This window comes from Pseudopipra pipra, chromosome 3, assembly GCF_036250125.1.
Source record: "Pseudopipra pipra isolate bDixPip1 chromosome 3, bDixPip1.hap1, whole genome shotgun sequence".
Taxonomy (NCBI): domain Eukaryota; kingdom Metazoa; phylum Chordata; class Aves; order Passeriformes; family Pipridae; genus Pseudopipra; species Pseudopipra pipra.
In genome coordinates this window covers 60,093,051-60,117,379 of record NC_087551.1, presented here as the reverse complement: position 1 = coordinate 60,117,379, position 24,329 = coordinate 60,093,051, and the positions used below count along the sequence as shown (strand labels likewise).

The 24,329-nt window shown below is 39.9% G+C and overlaps 1 long non-coding RNA gene across 1 annotated transcript in view; it reads left to right on the top strand.

Annotated features, from left to right (window-relative positions):
• Nucleotides 1–21,876, top strand: part of LOC135411643 (uncharacterized) — an 82,823-nt gene extending 60,947 nt beyond the window's left edge. Inside the window, exons 7-8 of the long non-coding RNA XR_010429241.1 lie at nucleotides 13,477–15,419; nucleotides 20,938–21,876. This is a non-coding gene — a long non-coding RNA (uncharacterized LOC135411643). The remainder of the gene's footprint in view (nucleotides 1–13,476; nucleotides 15,420–20,937) is intronic.
• The last annotated feature ends 2,453 nt before the right edge of the window (nucleotides 21,877–24,329 follow it).

The following is a 24,329-nucleotide window of genomic DNA, read 5'->3' as shown; positions in this document are numbered from 1 at the left end:
ATAGCTCAGAACAGGATATATTTTTAATTCATTTAAATAGGAGAGAGAGGGATTTAGTGAGAAACAAAGTGCAGAAGCTAGCAGATGTATTATATAAAAAAAAAACTTCACAAAATACTTTGCTGGGAAAAGTGAGATTAAATATTACAATACATAATTAATTTGTTATGGTACTTGAAGACTAAAACAAAGGACTGTTTTTGTATCCTCAGCTTCCTTTTTCTAAGCAAATTCCTGGGGATACTTACAGCACAGAACATTACAGCTTCCAGTTGTTTCCTATGATTGAAAGCTTCCACGTTACCCATCCACTGTTAAAGGAAATGCTGCTCTTGGCAGCAAGTATCGCTGTCAGTTCAATCTTGACTGCAGCCAATGGGAATCTTCTGGTTGTCCAAAAGAGAGTTGAATTGAGTTCTGAGGGACTTAACTTTCTGAGATTCATGAGGATGTGGAAATTCCCAAGCGTGTGTCTTTGAAACTGTCATGTGCATGACAGGTGTCATAAGAAACAAGTTTGGGCTGCAACTTGGATGTACCCAAGGGAGAAGGAGCAGCCCCTTTTCATCTAATGCTCAAGTCCAAACAGTTTTTGAATGTCACCTCCAGTGAGGGAGACTCCACAACCTCTCTGGGCAATCTGTTCCAGTGTTTGGTCACCCACACAGTAAAGTTCTTCCTCATATTTGAGGGGAACTTCCTGTGCATCAGTTTCTGCCCATTGCCTCTTGTACTATTGTTTGGCACCACTGAGCAGAGCCTGGCTCCATCCTCTTGGCACCCTCCCTTCAGATACTTATAGACATTGATGAGGTCCCCTCTCAGTCATCTCTTCTTGAGGATGAACAGGCCCAAATCTCTCTGAATCATTTCATAAGAGAGATGCTCCAGTCCCCCAATCATCTTTGTTGCCCTCTTCTGGACCGGCTCCAGGAGCTCCATGTCTCTCCTGTATTGAGGAGCCCAGAAGTGGACACAGTACTCTAGCTGTGGCCTCACTAGGGCTGAGTAGAGGGGCAGGATCAGCTCCTTTGTCCCGCTGGAAATGCTCCTCTTAGTGCACCCCAGGATTCCATTGGCCTGCTTGGCAACAAGTGTGTGGCACTAAACCTGCATTATATGGGAAAACTGTTGTTTAAACATGTCTTAAAATGGCTTTTGGTGGTCTCTTTGCAAACACATGCTTCTTCTTCCCAACACCCCCCACAACAAGTGTTGTCCCATGCAGGAGTATCCTGGGAAGGTGTCCTGAGGTGTTTCTCATTGGACCTTGTAAACCCCTTCCTGTGATTCGGTGTTCCTGTAAGCCCCTTGAGACTTCTAATTGGTTAACCTGTGATTCTCCCTAACCCTATAAATATAACACCCCCAACAATAAACTCTCTCTTGCCTCCTCTCCACGCCCGGTGTGCTGTCTCCGTGCCTGCCATGGGACCACGTGCGTGGGGGGAGGGGAGGGCACCTCTCCCCTCCAGGCTCAGGACCTGAAACCCCTGACGCTGGAGTTCCCTTTCCCCATCTTTCAAGACATCGGAATGGTTCCTCAGATGGAGTTGGAACTAGAACTGGGTCGCCCCACGTCGTGGGTGGGGAAAGGGATCCAGACAAGGGCACACTGCTGGCTCGTGGACAGCTTGTTGTCCACCAGGAGCCCCAGGTCTTTCTTCACAGAGCTGCTTTCCAGCAAGTGGGGCCCCGAGTTAGTGCTTATACCAGGTGTATTTAGCAGAAAACTCTCACACTTTGTCAGTTTCTGTCCTCGCTGCTGAACAGAAGTCCAGTGCGGTGGGCTGGCAGTGACGGTCTGGCTTGCTTGCTTGCTTTTGGCCTTTCTACGAATGTGAGCTATTCAAAGGGAATATGTACTCCATGGCCTGAAATAGTGTCTCTATTACTAGTCCTCAGATACAAAAAGACATAATATCAAAAGTGTGTTATAAAAAGAACAAAATATTTATCCGTTCCTGTGACGAATGGGTATGAAGTCTTAAAGTGCTGTGCTGTTACTTTCGTGGTTCCCTGTGTAGAGGTAACTGTTTATAAAAACAAACAAACAAGAAGCTAATTTAAAGCATTTTAAGTCTAGTTATCACCAAGCTTCAGAAGTCTGGACACCAACTAGTTTTGTATCAGGAATGTGATGTCAAGTTTTAAGCCATAGCTTGTACTTTGATGGACATTTAGGTAGGATTTATTCTGCCTTAGTTCTCAAGAAGTTACTTATTCATATAGTACAGTTGTCCAGTCCATGGGATGTCTGCTTTTAGATGTCCTTGAAGAATTTCTTAATCATCTGGCTTTTGGAAAATTTGTTTCCCACAGTTTCTGTTTAAGAGGAAACCTTATGCAATGAGGGATCCAGAACTCACTGAGCCAGGAAGAGAGGGAAAGGGAGCATGGCACTTAAGGTTTAGCAGGTTGCAGGGCAGTTTCTTTTTTTACCCAAACTTTGCATGAAGTGACTCACCCTTCTTTGGGCATCAACCAGAATCTTGAGGAAAGCAGGTACCAAGGCTCAGCCTGTCCCATTTGACAGCTGTGAATGATGGAGTGCAGGTGATTTCGTGCTCAAATCTCGGATGCCTAGCTCTGCTGAAGCATAGTAAAAGGAAACTGGAGATCTAAGCTTTTGAGCACAGCCAGAAAAACTCAGTGTTGCAACAATACCTGTACTTCAAGAACTTAGTTCTGCTTTTGGATCTAATGTCCACTCTTATCCATACACACTGCATGTGTCCTGTGCCTTAGCACACACCTATGTGGATTCCTTTATGGCCAGCCTTGCCACTCCTGCTCCCTTACAGGATTATTTTTATTTAGACCTACAGTCTTTAGCAAGCAAATATTTTTGGCTGGATTGAGTTCTGTATCAAAATGCATTTTCTTTTTGGAACAAAAATAATAGAAGAGAATTTGTAATTCTCTCAAATGTGTCTTCTCCTTAAAGGGTAAAATGTCCACCAATACCAAATTGAGTTTTGGTAGTGGGGTACTGATACAGAATAAACACTTCTGCTTAGCATTCACATACTTCACCCCTCATTAGTACTGTTTATTCTAAAGTGACCATAAAGTTATAAATGGAGACCATTTCACTAGTGTCTGGTAATACTAGGTCAGATTTTACAGCACTGGCTACATCCAAAAAGTTCTTACTTGCACCAGCAAGTCCTGTTTAAAGTGGTGGTGCTCTAAGTCATTTTTGACTGCCTAATCTGACCCACATTTAGGGATGAAAAAACATTTTTTAGAGCATCTTGAAGATAATAAAAACACTTTATGGAAAAAATTTTAAGCTCTAGAAGAAAGTGATGGCTGAAGTCATAAATATCATTCTTTCCAAATCCTTCTTATAGCAGTGTAGAGTGGGGATCTTCTGCTGAAATGATTGCCAGTATTTTCAGTTTCACACTCTTTTTTAAGGGGTTATGACCTTCATAACTGTAGTTTGAGCAGAAGGTAGTTATGGAAGTGTTTTTTCCTATCTTGGAAGTGTGAAATGGGATTTAAATTGAAAACTAAAATAACCATTAATGTTTGTTAGGTACTTTTCTGAGACATTTGTTCATGTATTAAAACTACCCATGAAAGCAGTTAGCAAAATCCTCACTTTAAAAAGAAGGAAGCATAGACTGGATGGAGAAGGATGAGCAGAATTTTTTTTTCACTCCTTTAACCATTGTAAGAAATCTGTTTTTAACAGTGATATGTGTCAGTACCAAAAAGGGTCTTGAGTCCTATGTAACGACCCAGAGGGTGGTTGGATACTGGAACAGGCTCTCCAGGGAAGTGGTCACAGCACCAAGCCTGACAGAGTTCAAGAAGTGTTTGGATGATACTCTCAGGTACATGGTATGACTCTTGGGGATGGTCCTTTGCAGGGCTGAGGGTTGGACTTGATGATCCTTGTAGGTCCCTTCCATCTCAGCATATTCTGTGATTCTGTGGTTCTATGATTCTGTAAATGGAGGCATCCACTCTACCTCTTTCAAAAGACCTGACACTCTCTATTTGTGCTGAATGGAGGGCTCTCTCCTGGGGTCACACATAAAGTGCAGAGTTAATCACACATCCACAAAGACATGCTGCTGCACTGCTCCTAGAGCGCCATTCTGACAATCATCCTAAGTGTTTCTGTGGCCCCCGTGTTCCCATCTAGTCTTCTGTCAGTGCTATGCTTTCATTTAAATCTTCTTCCTTGTGGTTTTTGGTTTTTTTCCTCATTGTATTCGTAAAAAGGGAAAAATACCCCATTTGTTGTCTTGCCAAACCAATCATACCGTGCTAACTTACCTTCTGTGTAATTTTTTTAGCACTCCTGGTCTTTTGAGAAATCTTCTTGTCCTTCATCTTCACTTGAATATAGGTCATTATACCCATACAAGTGGCTTTACCTGTGCTCAATTAACTCTGTTACCTGTGCACACTGGAAAAGATGCTTTAATGAAGCTTCTTCTGCCCTTAGTCTTACCACATTAGCCCTGGAGATATTTTCAAATAGTATGATAAGAATCTGGGGTGAAATTTATAATCTCTCTGCTTGAAAACACTATTTCTAATCTTATCCTTTTCCATTCACCCTGTGCTTGGGGACCTCAGCTCCTGTGACCAGAATTCAGATTCATCTCATTTCGATATTGCCACTTGAAAGCTAACATCTAGTCCATGCTAGCTGTCTAGAGTAGGGCTCTAATTGAAGAGAGGCAATTCAGTTCATTGATCTAAAGTTAGGAAGACTAGTATCTAGAAGCAGTGATTTCTCTCTTCCAACTACAGAAGAAACCAGAGGAACTGACTTGACCAGATGTCATAACTTTGTGGTGATTATGTGATATGAGTGCTACTCCCTTATTAGTATGTATATTAATAAGTATACATATTCAAGTATATTCATAGTCAAATATATTAGAGATATGATGATACAAAAAGGTTTGAAGGAAGAGACAATACTGCATGTTACCAGTTCCGTTTATTAGAAAGAGGGGGCATACCTAAAGCTGCCAGTACTGCAAAATATATTAGCTGTTCCTAATAATAAGCCCTGTGCTAAGTGCTCTCTGTGTTATAAAAAGATGATGAGCAAAGAGACTTGTGAAAATTTAGGTGGAGAGTTGAAAAGAGAAATATAAGAGTTATTATTAGGGGTTCAAATTTGTTTATAAAGACTTTTAAAATGAAATAATCCAGACTTTTTATAGCAAAGGTTGCAATTTTGGCCAAAAGAAGGAGTTAATGTTAGTCTTTCAACTTCAAAACACTGTTCAAAGTTCCTGACCTACCAAGATTTCCTAACCTTATCAGGAGAACCTCAATGAAAATATCTGCGAGTGGGTGTCACCAGACAAAAAGAAATAAACAGGGGCTAGCATAACTATGAAATTCAGCATGTGAAAAGATACGAGGCAGACAGTCAAAATTACAAGAACAAATACACAAAAGGGCAGAACTCTTTCTGCCAACAGTTACAGCAGTATTACATATCACTTGCGCTCTCGCTTATGGTAACATAATGTTAGTACAGCTCACTTGATCTTTCTGGATCTAGTCCTGATTTTCAGTGATGTGAAAGCAGAATCATCCACATGTGTCTCTTGCTTTTATTTCTACTCTGAACTAAGAGCTGAGGAAAGTGGAAACTTCTCGTAACTGTTGATATTATACCCTACGGAAGGTTGGGCTGAGAAGCAGGAGTTGAATATCTTTGTATATATTCTTCTGTTATACAAGAAATTATTTTTGAATGCAATCAAAACATTGTCCTTGGATCCTATTGCACTTAAGGGTGATGTTAAGAGTTCTCTGCAAGACAGATAAGCAAAAATAATGAAAACACTAGTCAAAGTCAGACATCTTGCTTCTGATGGGAAAATTGAGCAGATTCTCCAAATCTTGAGTTTCTCTGATTCTGACTTTAATGAACTGATATGTTATTCAAGATATTTTAAAATAATTTAGTTGAGTAACTAGTGCATTTTCAAATGCCAATTAGTTTCTTATGTGAAATAATTAATAAGTATTAGAAAAAAGACTGACTGTAAGGGTTATTTTTACATTTTTGTGCTTGGTCCAGCTCCATGCCTGGCTACTAACAGTCATTATCATTGCTGCTACAACTGCAGTGGAGAAATATCTTGAGAAAAGGCAACTGCATCACTCACAACATAAAGAAATACTAATACTTGAAAGCCTTTTTATGTACAGTCTAGAAAGAGCAATACCAGCCTCCCATTATTAGCAGACTTTCCTGACTGAGATGTAACGAAAAAATGTCTTCAGACCAGAGAGGTTGTTTTTCTGCCTTCTGAGAACTAAAGCAAAAGCCCAACTGGGCTGTTTGCTGGTATCCTGAACCATTATTATTCTCCAAGTCTCATTAAAACAAAAGACAACAAAACAAAAACCCTGCCTTTGTCTCAGGCCATTCCAGAAATTTGCCCTTTGCTGTTATGTATCCAGGCAGGAAATGTTTTTCTTGTTTTAAAATGAGCAATGCAAGGATATTGTGGAGAATGCATGTAGGGCAATATGCTATCAGCACCCTCCAGTTGTTTATTATGGCCACTTTCAGCCCAAATGGGGACACTAAGTTCTCTTGGATTCTCAGGGTTCTGGCAAAATGACAACAAAAAACCCAAAAACCACTTCCCGATAAATTTCAGATAATTACTTTTCTCTCTTATCTTGCTGTTTCATTCCTCTGCTGAGAAGAAATGCAGTTTTACAGCAGACTTGCCTTTTTAGTGTATATTTGTCAGCAAATATGTGACTGTACAGTTTTACCTTCTCCCATGCTTTGCTTCTCTCTGGAGGAAATAATAAAGAGGACTTACTCTCCTTTGTCCTGTGAATGGATGTGGCCTATGCCTAAGGTCACGTCAAAACAACAGACCCTCAATTGCAATTGTGGCTAGGGGCCTTTTCTATAAAGAAGTATTGTTTTGGTGGAGGCAGCAGACTGGGTAGGGTTATGGCATGCCAGAGATGCACAGGAATGTGAGGCTACTTCATAAGAGCAATTTTCAATCTCAGCATGTTTCTCCACAGCAATCTTGTGTTATGAAATTAATATGGATGTTCTATGCAGAAAGCTTTATGTTCTGAAGACCAGCCATGGTACCACTTAGGCCAGGAGGGCTTATCTCTCAGTTAGGTCATGAGACCCGGAGTAGAGCAAGAGTAAGCCTCCATTTTGCACAGAGTAAAAGCAGAGTCCTGACAGCAGTGGATAAGTCCTCAGACTTCTTCGGTCTTTCTGCTAGAGAAAGCGATTCTCAGGGTATTCAGGGTTTAGTGGTTTGGCTGCTTGGTTACTTTGTTGCCCAACTTGTGATAGTTGTCCTCTGTGCATATTTTGCATATGTCCACAATAAATAGCATTTTTTAATTGCACCCTGAACAGAAAGCAAAGCTCATTTGCAAAGTGTGGGTGCCAGTTGACAAGTACAGGACTTGTTTTCTTTCTAAAACATAGGTTTTCTTTTTAGCTCTAGCAGCTACCTCCCACTTCTTCTCCAAATACGTGTTGGATACTTGGTAAAGATCATTGTGGTGATATTACTGATGAGAGGAAAAAGACAGGAGGATGGTCAGGATGATAGCCGCAAATTTAGGAAACCTAAATTAAAATCTCTGTCACATATTTCCTGTGTTATCTTTGACAAATCACTGAGCCATGGAGCCACAACAGGCTACATTTTGCTCAGGTTCTCAGTCTAAGTTTCACATCTGTCAACCGTGGATACATAGGATTTCTGTTGCATGAGTTTATGTAAATTCAAATCTTGAAGTTCCTACATATTTGCGGTAATGGGCATCACATTGCTGAAAGGGATCATTAAGATACATGGCAAGAGGACTTACTTTACTTATTTGTTTATTCTCATCATGAGGAAGCTCAGTCTGAACACAAGAATAAGCACTGTAGAACTGTAGAAGAGGATTTCTTCATCAGGAATAGATGAACAAACCCTTGCAACCTTGTTGGGTGAAACTGCTCCTGTTTGTTAGGTTTTCCAGAAGAATTAGCGTAAAAGAATGGTTGCAATAATAAGGTCTTCTGAAAAAGTAGGGTTTCCTGTTGAGTAATCCAAGGCTTTATTTTTTCTCAGGAAGCAGAGAGCTGCAGATTCTTCAAAAGAAAAGAATCAATGCACTAGCTAGACAGACTAATAGAGTAACCATTAACACTTAGTATTAATTTCTTGACATGCCTCTAGAAGTGTATTTATTGCCCCAAGAATTCCCCAGTGATAGTTTTCTGACTGTTCTTGTTTGTTCTGTGGGATTTAGAGTTTATCAATATGAGGTATAACTTAAAATATATGAGGATAAGAAACAGTTTATTTAATTTAAATAATTATTTTGCTTTCTTCTTGTTAATTACCTATCCAAATCTATGAAGAATCTGATAAATAGAAGTCTCAATCCAGAGCCCATAGAGGTAGAAGTGGAAATGTTTGCCTTTCCTCAGAGTTAAGACAGTGAGCTTTTGCGAATAACAAAACATACCCAAGCACTGTGATCACAGGTCTTTTTGATTGAAGCAGCACAAAGATCAGCTTGCAAATATCTAATGTGAGTGCACTGCTGTTGTGAGGTCTGCTGTCTGTGATCTAGGGGCTAAAGCTAAATGCTAGAGTGGCCAGAACCACTATAGTGTGAGTAGCAGAACAGAACCGGCCCAAAATTTCTCACGGCCTGACCCAAGCTCAGCAACATCTGCTGGAAGGAGAGCTAATATTTCAAGAGGATAACTTAATCTTCAGATGCTTGCCTTAAAAATTAATGCTCAGTTTTGTTAGTGCAGTACAACAATGAACTCTTCTGCAGTGGTGACAACTTCAGAGTGATGGCTATTTCCCGCCCATCAATGTCACCTGAAAAGTTTTTAGTGAGCTACTGCAGTAAGAAAACTTACAAGAAGTTATTTTTTTAAATTATTTTCTTCCCAAACTTTAACGTTGCTAACTTTAAAAGTCATTAGAATGCTGTCATGAACAGGAGACAATACTTATGGGTTTTAATGAATGCAAATGTGGGGAGGAACCCATTTTCATCTTCTAAGAAATAGAAGGGATTAATCTAAAATGGCATACTTAATTACTCCAATCAGGCCTTCTTCGGTGAAAGGCAATAAAAATGAGAGCCTGTGATTATTTCTATATTTCTGCATTAAAATGTTGATGCCATTAGCTAAGAAATATTTCAGTGGCAGTTTGAAACAAATATCTTCAATACGCTTTCAGTGTAGCTTTTAAAGGTTCATTATTCTTGGATAGTTATATGCCAGTTGAAAATTAAAAACAGATTTGCTGAGGCTTAGGAAGCCTGCATCCTTTGCATGAATGTTAATCCTCAATAAACATGCTCTTAACAATCAATTGGTTCACTCTATATGTGTAGCAAGGAATTCAAGTCACAGAATGCTCATAGGATGTTTATTTTAAAGTACTATCATTTCCCTGCTTATCCTGTACTTTATTCTCTAATTCAGTGGAAAACCGATTATTGCATAGACATAAGAAACATTTCTAATTTGTGTTTTACCAGATCTCCTCTTTGCAGATGTTAGTTTCTGACAAATTGCTCCAGTTTTATATTGAAAGTGCATAAATGAAATATTTTCAGAAAAAAAAAGAAGTTTGTCAGAAAGAAAAAGTACACCTCTCCGGTTCATATGGAGAACCATTGCACGTGAACACATCCATATTTTCTGAAAGACGTGTTTCTGCCCTGAGACTAGTGACAACTGGTTGAAGCCTAAAGGGTTCAGAATGGTCTCTCCAGACAATGGAGGCAGATTAAAATTTGTCTAGTGTCCTGTCACAGAGAAAATGTCATAGGGCAGATTAATTGAAGGACTCACAAACAACTGCAGCCATTTGAATTAGTTGTGTCAAAACAAAAAGCCTTGCTACAAATTTTTTTAAACCTTGAAGATGAAAGGTTAAAAATCCAGATCTTAATTTTCTAGCTCAGTTGATGTCCTCCAATATCTAAGGCATGGGTAAAAAGTGCTTTCAAGTAGAAACCATGTAAAAATAGATGATATCATCTTAAAGTTGGGAAAAACTTACTATTCTAGCTTAATTTAATTTTGAGTTCTTGCCTTTATTTCAACACAAAATTCAAATTAAATTAAGATCTGATAACATAAAGAATTAAGCCAATACAGACACTTAGCTAAACAGCAAACCTTCCCTCATTCTAATTTCAGTCATGTTGTGAGATAGAGTTTTTCATCTCATTCTGATACCAGTGTATCACCCATGCCATTTTTCTCTCAATTCTTTATGGTTTTTCTGAAATTGTGAAATATTTGTGAGATATTTATGTAGAGCAATATATATTCAGTTGTATTTTTATTATTTTAAATATGTTGACGCCTTTTGGCACAACTTAATAGATAGGGCATATGGTTATTCTTTCTGGCAAGTGTAAGGTTTTCAGTCCCTACTCAGGTCTGTGTCTAACCAGAGAGATCATTGCTATTCGGCAGAGATTACTGCTTGTCTTCTTGTAGTTCATCTGTGCCATCTACACAGGTATTCAATATGGGCGTAATTATTTTTATTTTCATCTCTTTTGATGACATTAGATATATAAATAACTTTGTATGTTTGTCTCCTTATCCCTGTAGGAGGGGAATGCCACAGCTCTCTGCACACTGTTAAAGAGCTGCACGGAGGTAGACAGGATACTGCTTGCAGGGCCACTGTGTGAGTTGCCCCAGCAGAGTTTGGTATAATCCATCTGATTATGCTGCCTGTAAACTCTGTTAAGATAATGGTAAAAAAGTGCCTAAAGGGTAACTCTAGAGCAAAGCTTTATGAGAATAACAGATCTTATTGTAGAGAAATTGAAGAACCTGAAGTTTTTGCAGTCAGGGAATGCAATCCTGGTTTCATTTAAGGCAGCAAGGATTTTGCCAGTGATGCTACCAGGTGTATCTGTCCAGATGAGATGCAAGGCCCTTACTTCCAGGGCCCAGCAAACGTCTGGATATTAACAGCTCTAAAGAAGAGCATTTTGTCTCTTCTAGGGGAAGGTAAGAACTCTTCACATCTGAACGATCTGCAGGAGATAGGGCTAGAGAAAAAAAATCTTTTCCCTAGACTATTTGGAGTCATCTTTGGTTATGGAGTAGATCAAGCAAACGACATAACATTTACCTGTCAGTGTTACTACAAGAGATTACAGGCTTAGCCTGCAGTAAACTACTTTGCTTTGTCTTTCTTTCTTTCTTTTTCGTTTCCTCCCAGAATAGCTCAGACCTGAGATTCTCCAAAGCATAGTTGCTTCACAGGGCTTTTTTTACCCAAGCCCCTGGGCCAAACAGCATGTGCACCACAAGGCTGAGAATAAGCCTCTGGGCAAAATGCTAATGGTCAGGCTGGTGACCCACTTTGCACAGCTGGCAGGTGCATGCTTCCTCCAAGGCTGTCCATGCTACAGAGGAGGTCTGGGCTCTCAGGCTGGTGTGTGTGTGTGTGCACAGCTGCTTGTAGGAAGTGGAGGAATAGACCTTTCTTGTAAGCAAATTGTCCCATTAGCCCCAAATTCAAGACTGAGCTTTTATTTTCTGGTGGAATCTGAGAATGGGTGGCCCTTTGCTTCTTGAAAATGGACATTGAGTTAGGTACAGGGCTCATGTGATGATATTAATGATTGGTAATTAGTACAAGGAAATATCAGGCACATAGCCTGTTGTACAGGGAGTCATCATGCTAGACGTGGTAGCTATATTTTAAGAAAATGCCTAGTAGCCTGAAGGCTTTATAGTAACATTAGAAGTTTTATGATCTGGAGTAAGGTAATCAAGTCTCATGCTTTGGGGCACATGCTGATATCCACAGGAGGCAGGAAGACATTTCCCACTATGAGAGCTTTATGCAGTTGTCTGAGTCATTTCCATCTTTTCCCAGATTGACAGTAAATGGAACCTGTTGGAGGCAGGATGCTGAAATGCATGGAGTGACCCCCAGATACCTGTGTCCCCATGTAGCTCTTAAAGAGCTAAAGATTTTAAATCCTATAGAAATGAATGCATTATGACAGGAAAGCTCCAGCAAAATGCCTTCAAAGTGAAACCCTAGGCCAGCTTTCAGTCTCTATTAAGTAGGTGAAGTGCTCATTGAATTCACTCCCAGAACAGAGAACAATACTTGGCAAGCTGCTTCTAGTGAGGAAAAATGATTAATGCTGTGTGTCAAGTGCTCATAAAATGGTGTGGCACTTGTACACAGTGTCTTTTCTTAAGTAAGATGCTAGTCACTGCATCAAAGGAAAGCAGTGTGTTCGCAGCATCAATTTTGTTCTCCAGCTCGTAACACACTGTCATGCCAGCCAGCTTCTCTGTATGCCCATCTGATAAAGTCTGTGCTCTGTTTTGGCTGCCTCTTGCTCCTCTCCTACTTTTAATTGTCCCTGTGGCTTTTTTTTCTTCCCGTTTTTGTTTTTCTTTTCATTCTCTTCTGCCCAACTGAAGGAAATAATTTGTCAGTTGTTATTGAAATTTTTACTTTGATCTTGATAATATAAAATATTCTAATCCAGAAAGGAATATGATGCTACCACTTTGTCATTACAAAAACTGATTTTTTTTTCTCATGGGAATATCCATATAGGCATATATATATATATATACACACACATAATTAACAGCATCATGGACAAAAGGAAATTGCTCCAGCAAGGCAACTTTCACCATCAGTTCCAACCAAGACTTCTCACTTTTTTCTGCCCGGAGCACAATGTTTAAGTCTATTTTTCTTACGATGCCACAGTCAATGTCCCTTTTGAGCCCAAAGTTAACGTCCCTTTTAAAACCACAGTCAGTGGTTTCCCCTAGTAATACCCTATATTTTTTGTCATTATTTTTCACAGCTGTGTAAAAGTTGTGATGATGCAGATGAGGAAAAGTTTTGAAAAGCTACACCTCAGACACTAGGGTCTAGAAAAGTTGGCTCCTCAGCCACTTTGTGAGTTTAATCACGAAAACTACTTAAGTTTTTGCAACATGAAAGCTAGTCCTCTGTCTGAGAGCAAGAAGACAAAGTTGCAAATTACTCTGTGATTTCTTTTTTATTTACTGGTTAAAAGGGAAAAAAAACCCCTGTTCTCTGTTCAGTGGAAAACACAGAAGTAGAAAATGAGTAAGTTCAAATATAATGCAGACCATAACACTATTACTTTTGTCATTCTGTGTAGAAACAGCAGAACAAGGGAAAATAGTTCACAAAAAATACTACTGCTGGAGAAAAGCCTCTGGTGTTCGTCTTGGGGATCTAACCAGAAATGGTGGAGCACACAAGTCTCAAAACTGTGCACCTCTGAGGAGAAGCAGGAAAACAAGGAACCACAGCATGTTTCAAATAATGGTCCCTTGTACATATATCTCTAAAGGGGATCAAAGATGATTTGATTCTGCTTTACAAATCCTTGTGAAGTTGTCATGATCTCTTTGTTCTTCCCTAGGGTTTGAGACTAATGGCAAACTCAAGAAGAAGTCTGAAAAAGATGAGAACTGTGGATTTAAAAAAGTGGTTTGAGGCATGATTAACCTGAGACGGGAAAAGACTGAAGCTGTGACTTGTGATGCAAGAGGAAAAAAATCAGGAGGGGTGGAGTTTTAAATGGCCTTGGAGAAAAGTACAAGAACTGTTACGCTCCTGCAGGAAAATAAGGAAATCTAGTAGAAAGATAACAGAAGATGATCAGAATTTTTGTTCATTGTTTTGCTTTTTGTCAACCAAAATTCTGCAATACTAGAGGGCAGTAGAAGCAGAGATTATGAGAAGCACAGCTGCAGATATACAGGACACAGCTAAAAACAGCTTCTAGAGGATGTTTTATTTGCTTCTCTGCTTCAGCAGAAGACAACCGTACGCTCAGTGAGAGACTAAAAGCGGCCTGTAATCATCAGCCAGTCAGTCAGACACAACTCTCCTGGGCAGAGTGAGAAAGGATGCACAGCCTGCAGATCTTCCAGCAGGTTTGAAGGTAAGAGGAACAGAGTATCTGGACAAGCAGAGAAGCATGCAGGAGGGAGATGTGAGAAGGTGAGTCTGTTTCACCTAGTGCTATTAAGGAACCAGCTTTGTTGCCATTGCAACATCACTTGCAAAACACAAGTCCAATCCCTAATGAGCTTAACTTTAAAAATAAGAGAAAGCCTTTTTGCTTCAGAGTACTTGTTATGTTCTCAGAATGTGTTGTTCTCTTTCCAAAAGCTTTTCATCTTAAAGTGAATTTTCGCCAACCGGTCTGAGATGAAGCTCTGTGAAACAGCATGGCAAAAGAACAAGGCTGTGTGCCATTCAACTTTAATAAGTCATGGGAGAAGATATTGTTTAGCCTTTCAGAGTTTATACTTTCAGATTTGTAACTGTAAGTAATTAAAAGGAGGCAAGCCATCTTGATCTGTCTATGCTCCAGCTCTTACAGGGCCCAGTGTCCTGCATCTGGCATGGCTCAAGGGTCTGAGTCCTTTTTGAAAGGGAAGGGACTAATTGGGTTGGCTACTCCTTGCTAGTGGTGCAGGCAGCTCTGTGGGCAGTGGGGAGAGTTCATGGGGTGTCCAGGCTGGCTAGGGAAAAAGAAGAACATTGCTAAACTTTTTCCTTCTTGCAAAGCAACTTTTTTGTTTTGAAATAAATATAAAATAAAATATCTCCAATATTTTGGACCCTTGTGCAAAGCTTTGGATCCTGAAGATCTGGGCTGGGGAGTGAGTGCACATGCAAAGCCACAGCAGAGCTGTGGCCCCACACCACCTTTGGGAGGCATGTGTGACCAGCAGCTGGGAGCAGGCTGGGGAGGCATGCAGAGGTGGCAGATCTCCTTAGGAGTCTGGTCTGGCTTGTAAAATGCACGAGGAAGGATCCTGGAGTTCTAGTCCACAGAGTCACCTAGGGCAAAACAAGAGGCAGGACAGAGATTTGGGAGGCTAAATCTAGGCATCTTAAAACCAGCAAGACTTCCATGGCAGTGCTCTCTGAAAGGTTTACAGTACTTTCTGCACAGGGCAAAAGACAGAAGCCAAAAGACAGGGGTTTAACGTCCAGCAGAAAAGATTGTAGATGAGCAGGGACTCAGAATCATAGGAATGAGGCATTTTTCTGTTATGCAGAATATGTATACAGGCATATGAGCTCTGTATAGACATTTAAAGACACCAAACTTCTAGCACTTGAAACAAGAACATTGTGAATGAGTTTTTAAACTGAAGAGCATTAAAGGAAGCTGGTGGGTATGAAAGACCTCACAGTCTGAGATGATTCTTTTGTACTGGATTCCATACCCAAACAGGAGACAGATTAGAACACTGATAGTCACATAAGAAATGGAAAACTGTCATTTGGTCTGCATGCTTCTGGAGGATGAACAATCAGGAGCAGGAGAACACACTGATGAGAGAGGTATTGACACATATGACCAAACTCTAAATTTCACTGCATAGTCATTTAGGCCTTCTCAAAAAGTGTGTGCTGTCTTTGTCATCCACTGTTTGAGCTCTCCAGTTGTAGTCTCTGGACCTATATACTCAAGTGGGTATGAATGTTCATTGTATATTTTTTTGTTGTTTTATTTTAAGGGATAAAAATTATAGTGAAAATTTGTCATCTGAGAAGGGTTTTTTCAGTCACTGTGACTGGAAAAGCCAGGGGCAGCACACACTATATGCTGTTACCCCCATTTTAGTATATTCAGGTACAAATACAAATGGACTCTGAATGTTCAACAACTGTTCCATAGCTGAACATATGTGCTAAAGCACAGTGGAAGAAGGACTAAAAAAAGTGCCAGGTGTCTAGAGCAGTTTAAATACAACAGACTGCCTGGCTGCTGCTGCACAGTCCTGCCAGCTGTCTTCTGGGGCTTGGGTACCAGGAAAGCACTTGGGGTCAGAGCCAGAGACCTTGAACTGATGGTATCAGAACAGAGGATTATTTATTTTTGTTAAGTCCTCAAGATGGACATTTGCACAAACATTTAAAGAGGGTAAGTACTACTCCTGTGGAGGCATGTTGGTTTCCTTGGGCAAATTTGGGACAATAATTAGGAACTTCAGCAAAACTACTTAAAATTCAGGAGGACCACTGAGACAAAACACAGGCCTAAATTAAAAGTGAAGAATACAGTATCAAAAGAAAGAAAAGCTGTCACTTGGTTCATAAGAGAAAAAGGAAAACCAGGTAGTACCATCATGACAGAAAAAAATATCTGTTGGGCATCAGCTATTCTTCAGAAAACATATAAAATAAATGATAGAATGAAAGAAAGTATTGACACGTAAAGTGAAGACTCCTTTAGTCACGGTGGGAGAGACTTTCTTATTAGGGTATACCTTGTTGAAGCATTAGGCTGCTGAACTTCTGGCTGAGACCAGTGGACATGATAGTTACTGCCTTTGCCAGTGAGAATAGAGAAAGGGCTAAGCTGTACTGTGAATGTCATTTGTCACAGATGAACCACCACCAGCAAAAGTTTATGCTTTTGGCTGGCATATCCTTCCCTAAACACCACTGCCAGCTATATCTCCTTGCTCTGGAGAAGACAGGATTGATGATGAGCAAATACACAACAAAAATAACAAAGGGAATACTTCTGCCTCCTTCAGGTCCATTGAAAGCTGTTCACAGTCTTACTTCTTGCTCAGAGTATTTCAGAAAACCTCTTCACTGTCCTCCTACAGTGAAGATCCCAACTTCTTAACCGCAATAACATGTTACATCATGAATAACTTCACTGAAGGTATTGGAACATTTAACACTCTACATACATAATTTAAAACAGCTTACTGGCAGGAATAGTCTACGTCTATTCTAGTAGGCTCTTTCAGACAGGAAAACAGAGGACTTTCATGCAAAGTCCCCACTGGGAATGATCCAGGGAATGTTCAGATGCCAGACCGTATCCAGGAATTATTTGGGGATGCTGACAGGCAGAGACCTATAGCGTACCTGGGAGCCCTCTGACTGGGAAGTGTAGAGACATTGCATTCCAGTGCCTGGGACTGTTTTGGGCACTGTCTAATTTACTAGTGTAGATATAGCCTCATTGTCCACAGAGTTTGACTCCAGAGAGCTTCTCAACTCCAGAATCTAGATACGTTTCCAGTTCTGGGCTCCTCACTTCAGGAAGGATGTGGAGGTGCTGGAGCAGGTCCAGAGAAGAGCAACAAGGCTGGTGAAGGGACTTGAACACAAGTCCTACGAGGAGAGGCTGAGGGAGCTGGGGTTGTTTAGCATGGAAAAGAGGAGTCTCATGGGAGACCTCATCACTCTCTACAACTACCTGAAAGGAGGTTGTAGCCAGTTGGGGGTTGGTCTCTTCTCCCAGGCAGCTCTCAGTAAGACAAGAGGGCATGGTCTTAAGCTGTGCCAGGGGAGGTTTAGGTTAGATATTAAGAAGAAATTATTTACAGAAAGGGTAATGAGGCATTGGAATGGGCTGCCCAGGGAAGTGGTGGATTCTCTGTCCCTGGAGGTTTTTAAGATGAGACTAGATGTGGCACTTAGTGCTATGGTCTGGTAACCGCAGCAGTAGTGGATCAAGAGTTGGACTTGATGATCTCAGAGGTCTTTTCCAACCCGGATGATTCTATGATTCTATGATTCTATATGTTCCCTTGCCTCCCAACCATGTTCTGCAGTGAGAGAAAGGCAATCTCATAATCTGGGAAGAAGACTTAGAGACACAAGTGAGAAGGGTGACTGACCAGACAACTGTGGGACTAGAGTGCTCTGGCACACATTTCATCATTAGTCACAGCCATTCTTATAAGGCATTTCCTCTATTTTGTGCCTGTCCTAGACTATATAATAATGTTTGCGACAGCAGGTCTCAGTCATCATCTATTTTTCTTCTGACTGTTTTCTATGGAAAATGGCTATGTTTGCCATTGAATTCCTTCCAGAGCACTATCTAAGCATCAATGGTTCTGTAATTAAACCAAACTATTTCAGCTCACAGGAATAACTGAGTGCAATTTATCTGAGAGGAATGATGTATATGATCCCAATGGAAGCCTGGAAAGACTTTATTAGTATGTCAGAATAATTTCACACCTTAAGTAGAGAGGCCTAGAATAAACTCTGCAGTCATCATGAAGTGCATGTTATTACTAAGAGCTTTACTATATTATTTCATTGCACTTGCTTAAAAATACCCTCTATGGCCATAAAGAAAATTGTATTGTTAATTGCACATTGGACAAACAGTTGAGAGTAACATCCTGAGACCAGCAACATGACTGCTACTCTGGTTGAGAGCTGCAGAGTTCATCAGAACTGCTCAAATTGTGGTAAGTAGAGGTTCATCTTCTCCTGTTGCATTCATGATGTGCTTCACACTGCTAGAGACTTTAATGGTGTTAAAAGAGGTCAGAAGGGGTTTTGAATCTCAGAACATCTGTCCATCAAGACCCACTTCTGGGGTCATGACCCCACTTTCAATTATACTGCCAAGCTTGTGCATAAAAGTAAGGTTGTGACCCTCGTTTAGGAACTAGTGGCTTAAAATAAACCCTGGGAAGAGGGAATAAAAAAACCTTTGCAAAGCAGTGTATACTTGGAATGCAAGTCAAGTGTAGGGTACTTTCCAAAGAGACAAGACTAGGGTGAGGTCATGCAAACATGCAATGCATTGTATTTCTGTTTAGGTCATTCTTTTTCTCCATAAAAGAGGAAGAGCTAACCATTCTTAAGACAGAGAGAATCATAGCAGCTGCACAGTTCTGCTCTACTAGATGATTTAGATCCCTGTCCTGAGTTAGAATCATCAAAGTGCAGAAGTTACACACCTAGAAGTAAATAGAAAAATTTTCCATTGAAAACGGGGAATTCACTTGTGAAAATCAGGATGGAGTGTATACTACAGCAGCTGAGAGTATTAGACAGTCAGAGGATGACTGTGAAACACAGACAGGATCAGTCCTGAATAAGGCACATGTCATCCTAAGATTTTTAGCATAGCCTGAAGATTATTCTGAAGCATCACTGGGAATTTAACCTCTGACACCTAGTACATTTTCTCCAGCAAGGTGAACTTAAACAAAACATTTGCAGAGAGAATGATTGAAATGGCATGGGGATGAGAGTCCTGTCTTGCAAGGTAGAGACTGAGAAGGTTAGTGAAAGAAAGGGTGGGATTGCATTCCCTAAGTACACTGATGAGTAAAAGAAAGCAGGGGAAGTAACTATCTGAGCTCAAAGACCATGTTTCAGAGGAATAATTTTTTTCTTTTTTTAAATATGACTATGAATCACTCTGGGTTAGAAACTGAAAGAACTGGCTGTACTGCAAAGTTTTCGCAGAGTATGATGAGTCTGGGGCAAGGAACCTAACTGGTTTTAAGACACAGCTTGCTGAATGGGATTATATGGGAAGATGTATGCAGTATCAGGAAACAGGGTCCAATTATACGGACATTAAGCAGGTGACATTCTAGTCCTCAGGGACAAGAAGAATATGATTATCATTTTGCCAGTAGTGTACTCTGGGTATGGTACATCACCCAAAACTCTCCCTAGCCTGACACTGGAACACTTACAGAAAACTAAGGTGGAGTTAGGTCTGTTGCTCTACAGCAGATTTGTCTGTAATGAAGAGAGTTGTTTTCCAGATATGAAGCCAGCATTGTGTATTGCTCAATGTCATTTTATCACTTGCAGTTATATGCAGTTCATCTCACTCTATGGTGTTTACAACTTTTAAATGCGGGTAGTCAGTCATAATAGCATTCTTATAGTGTTAAGCAGTGTCTTCCTGCCCTGTTTACTCATTTCATTTTATGTGAAACAAATGTAATTTCCTTCAGTTCTTAACTATTTTAATTTCATATACTCTTTTCATGATCAATTAACTTGTTTTTACTGAAAAGTTTACATAGATTTCCAATTAAATGCTTATTCCTTTTCTACCCTCTATGGTTAAGGTGGAAACTTGATAAGGTTTACAAAAGGGATTGAAGGGTGAGAGATGCTGCAGCCTGCCTTGTGTAATTTACTGGCTTTTCAAACCAAATTTACTCTAGAGATGAAAAACAGGTCATACTCTAGTTCTTTGCAGACAATGCAAACCTGTTGTTCATACAATGCAATTATGCAACAGAGAGTAGGCAATTCTCTTAGTCTTCGAACAATCCACAACTGTTTTGAAGTTCAAGTCCTGATTGGAGTCTGATCACTGGGGCTTCAGTCCATCAGCTTCTTTTTTTTTTTTTTTTTTTTTTTTTTTTTTTTTTTTTTTTTTTTAAATTTATTTCTTTTAAATAAAATCAATAAAGGAAGACCAGGCAAGAGAAGAGACATCCATGGGTGACTGTCTCACATAGAGATGATAGAATTGAAATGCCCTTTCTTCCAATATTGAGGAAGCTTCCCTGATCACCAAGATCTGTCTAAGACAAATTGCAAGTACCCTTCCAGTGACTCTGCACAGATCTGTCAGCATTCGTGAGTGTATCCCATTAGGTGGCGTGGAGTTATGCTTGTCCAGTTTGTTTAGAAGTTCCCTGACTTAATCCTCATCCTCCAAGGGTAAGTCTTCCTTGCAATAGACTTTCCCACTGATCTCATGAGCCTGGGATTCCTGAAGAGTGTTTTTACCAGTAAAGACCAAAGTGAAGGAGACCTTGAACACCATGTCCTTTTATGTGTCTTTTGCCAAAGGGCAGCTGCCCTATTCAGCAGCAGGCCCACATTTTCCATAGCCTTTTCTTGTCCTTCATGTGTCTCACCAGAAGCAATTCCAGGTGGGCTTTGGCTTTCCAAATCCCATCTCTGAACAATGGAGCAATGTCTTTGTGTTCCTTCTGTGTCACATTTCCCTGCTTTGACTCCTTTTATAGACCCTTTTTATATTTGATATTGATCTGGAGATCCTTGTTCATCCATGCAGTCCTCCTGTCACCTTTGATTTTCTTCATTTCAGAATGGGCCATTCTTGAACTTGGATGAGGTGATCCTAGAAAACCAGTAAGAAGCACAGCAGAGCAGAGAGAAGCCAACAAGCACAGAGCAACAGGCAGCAGATCTTATGCATGCAATTCAACTTCCAGGGCCACCCACTGCTTCACCACAGGAATTGGGATGGACTGAGTGTATCCTGCAGCAAGAATAAGGGAAACTGAGACTAAGAAGTAAGGAGGATATATTCTCTCTTTGTTGTCTAATACCTGGATCAATGATCAAATTTTTCTGTTAATTAGTAATTAATTAAATAAGAAAAAATTGCCTACTTTTTGCTTGTGTTGCAAGCAAGTGCAATAGCCAAACATTCATTTCACAACATTATGGACATCCTTTGGCATAATCTGCTTTGATAAAGTGGAGGTACATTAAAGTCTTTGGCAACTACGGGTACACTCACTCCTTACACTGTCTGAGAACTCTAAAGAGGGTTCTGGTAGTAGTAGAGAAAAGCCAGCTAAGCTGTCGAACCTAAAGCAAGCTTTGACTACATCAATACTGTGCTGATTAATGCAACTAACAGATATGTTGGTTTGAGTTTACTGCTGCACTTCTGTTATTGCTCAGTTTTGAAACTACATCTGGTTTATATCTGTTTCGGAGCCGTGAAACAGACACACAAAGGACTGCACCCAACTCTAGACATTTCCTACTGAGCTTGTTTCTGCCATGCTCTGAGCATGACCTGCTGAGTGTTTGCTCTGTGAGGAACTAAAATTCTGGCCTCTGGTCTGACTATGGAAAAGCCTCTGAACATGTTGCAGAGAATGTTTGGACATGGACTCTGTGAAGGCTGAGAGCTGTAGAATACAGGAATTTTATATGACTAGAATTTTTGTTTAATTTGTGTGTATGTTTTAAAAAATGCAAATTCTGAAATTAAATAAAGAATAACAAAGAAGCAGTGTGAGTCTTTCTTCTAATACTGTTTCCAAACTTATTTTATGAGATTCAGAACAAGCTTAAGAACTCAGAAAGGGCAGGGTTGATCAGACGATCCTCTATTATGTGGCCAAGAACAGATGCACATGGAGACATCCAGACACATTAAGAAGAGTATTCTGGCAAATCCTCGCAACAAACTAGATAACATGTCCATTTCAGTATTTTGTACTATCAGAGACTATTAATTCTCTGCTTAGCATCCTAAACAGGAAGTTAGTGGGAACTGGAGTAGCAATACCTTCTAGGAGTAGGTCAACTTTTTTACCCCTTATTGGAGCTAAGTCATTTAGCAACCCAGGAACATCCCTGTTCCTTTTGGCTGTTTCTCTTGCCTTTTTGGCTTTTTTTCTCCCCAGGTGCAAGGGAGGATGAGAACTTGCTGAGCTGGTTTTGAGAATTTAAAATGTGAAGAAAGGGAAATTAGATGCAGGTTGTGGTTTATATTGAAATAGAGATCAATGTCCAGCACTTTCAAGTATAATGGGTGTGTATACATTTTGGGAACAGTTCTCTAAGTTTGATGTCAGTTGGTCTGCTTGTGTAATTCTACCATACCTAGCCCAGATTCCTGTCTGCAGCTATGTTTATTTTAGAAAATGTCTCAGTATTAAAAAAAATCAAAACAAATATTTTGTCATTCTAGCACAGTTCTTAGAAAAATCAGGATGAGAATTCTGCTTCTTAAAAACAAAAGTCTGCTAGCTGCTACACTGGCTAAGCTAACTTAAGTGGACCCATTGTTTTACCTACTACCACAAAGCAGCATGTGAAAAGAAAGGCACTGTAGAAGGTTGAGTGGCTTCTAGAGTGACTAGGTGATTTCTGATTACAACGACATCTGGATATGAAATGTCAATGGGTGCTTCTAATCTTCATGCTGAGGCTACTGCGCTGTCCCATGGCTCCTACTGGAAGAAGATCTGCTAGATGCTACTTCATTGTATATGGGGAAGAACATTTCTTGTTGCTATTTATCTTGTTTGTATGTGGGGCAGTTATCTGTGATTGAGGGATCCCTTTTCACTTCCCTTTCCTCTAAAACTGTACTGAATTTGAAACTGGAGCAGTCTTTTGCAGTTGCTGTTGAGATCCAGAAAGAGTTCTGGGTATTACTGGAAGAAAATAGATCTCCAACATTACTTTTTTGTCTGAAGGGGATAGATTATAATCTATAACAACAGATTCAGGAAGCACTGAAAATGATGGAGTATAGAAAATACTATACTAATGGCCTGTTATATAGAACCCTGGGCAATGGTGAGTATTACTTTGTCTTGGATCCTCTATTCACAGAAAATAAGTTATTGTAGTAAGTTCCCTTCTGGAAAGCTTTGTCTTGTGGGTGAATGTCTGCCAAGCTCCCCTGAAGACAGTTCTGAGTATTCTCAAAGTTTATAATCTTGAAGGATGTTTTCAAATACTTTGGTATTTACCTTGCCAAACAAGCTGAGAAATATCACTCTAAAAATAGCACTGTCTTTTGGCTGTGTACATGCTTTAGGTAAGACATTCCTAAAACTTGAAGTAATTAATAATTAAAAAAAAAAATTCTTCTGCAAAGCCGAAGAGGATTATCATTATTTTTCATTTTTATTGGTCTTTATTCCTTTTAAGGTCAAATCCTGACCACATTTTTTTTTAATATACAATGGTTTAGGTTTTTCTTGTTCTTATTTTGACTTTATTGTGGTCCAAAGATCTTGGATTATAAAGATTCAATGAATAGAAATTTTACTTGGGAACTCTGAATTAAGCAGGATGAATTTGAGTTAGGTGCTCACTGTATAGAAGGATGAAAGGAATGTGTCTCCAAAGAGACAGTATTCAAATTAACTTGCTCTCCTCTTCTCAAAAATGAAGTTCCCTGCCCCATCTATTGCTTATGGCTGCAGTTGAACTGGCAAGAGAATCTGGTGCCTTGCTTCGTTGAAAGTACCTGCTGAAACATTAAGTACTTCCTACCACAAAAACAGAACGAATATTCAATTATTTGACCAAAATGGTTTTTGCTTGGGGATATTCTGTCATCCTTCTTGTCATGACTTTGAGTCTGTGAAGATTCACTTTTGTTATATATGTGCTATGTACATGTTTTACAAATTAGGAAACATGAACTCTTCATTGGAAGGTGAGTTGATTTGTCAGCTGAACAAGCCTCGGAATAAAACAGAGGGCCAAAATCTACAAAAGGATTTAAAGTTGTAACTCCTTTCTAGGTACCAATGCTCACCATTAAATAAATGGAGGTCACCTCACAAACAGGGACTGAGACAAGGCAGAGATGTTTAATGCTTTCTTTTTCTCTGTCTTCAACATGAATGATGGACCAAGGGGGTCTCAGTGCCCTGAGCTGGAGGACTATGACCGTGAGTCCCAGTCAACCCAGAAATTGTGTGGGATCTGCTGGGA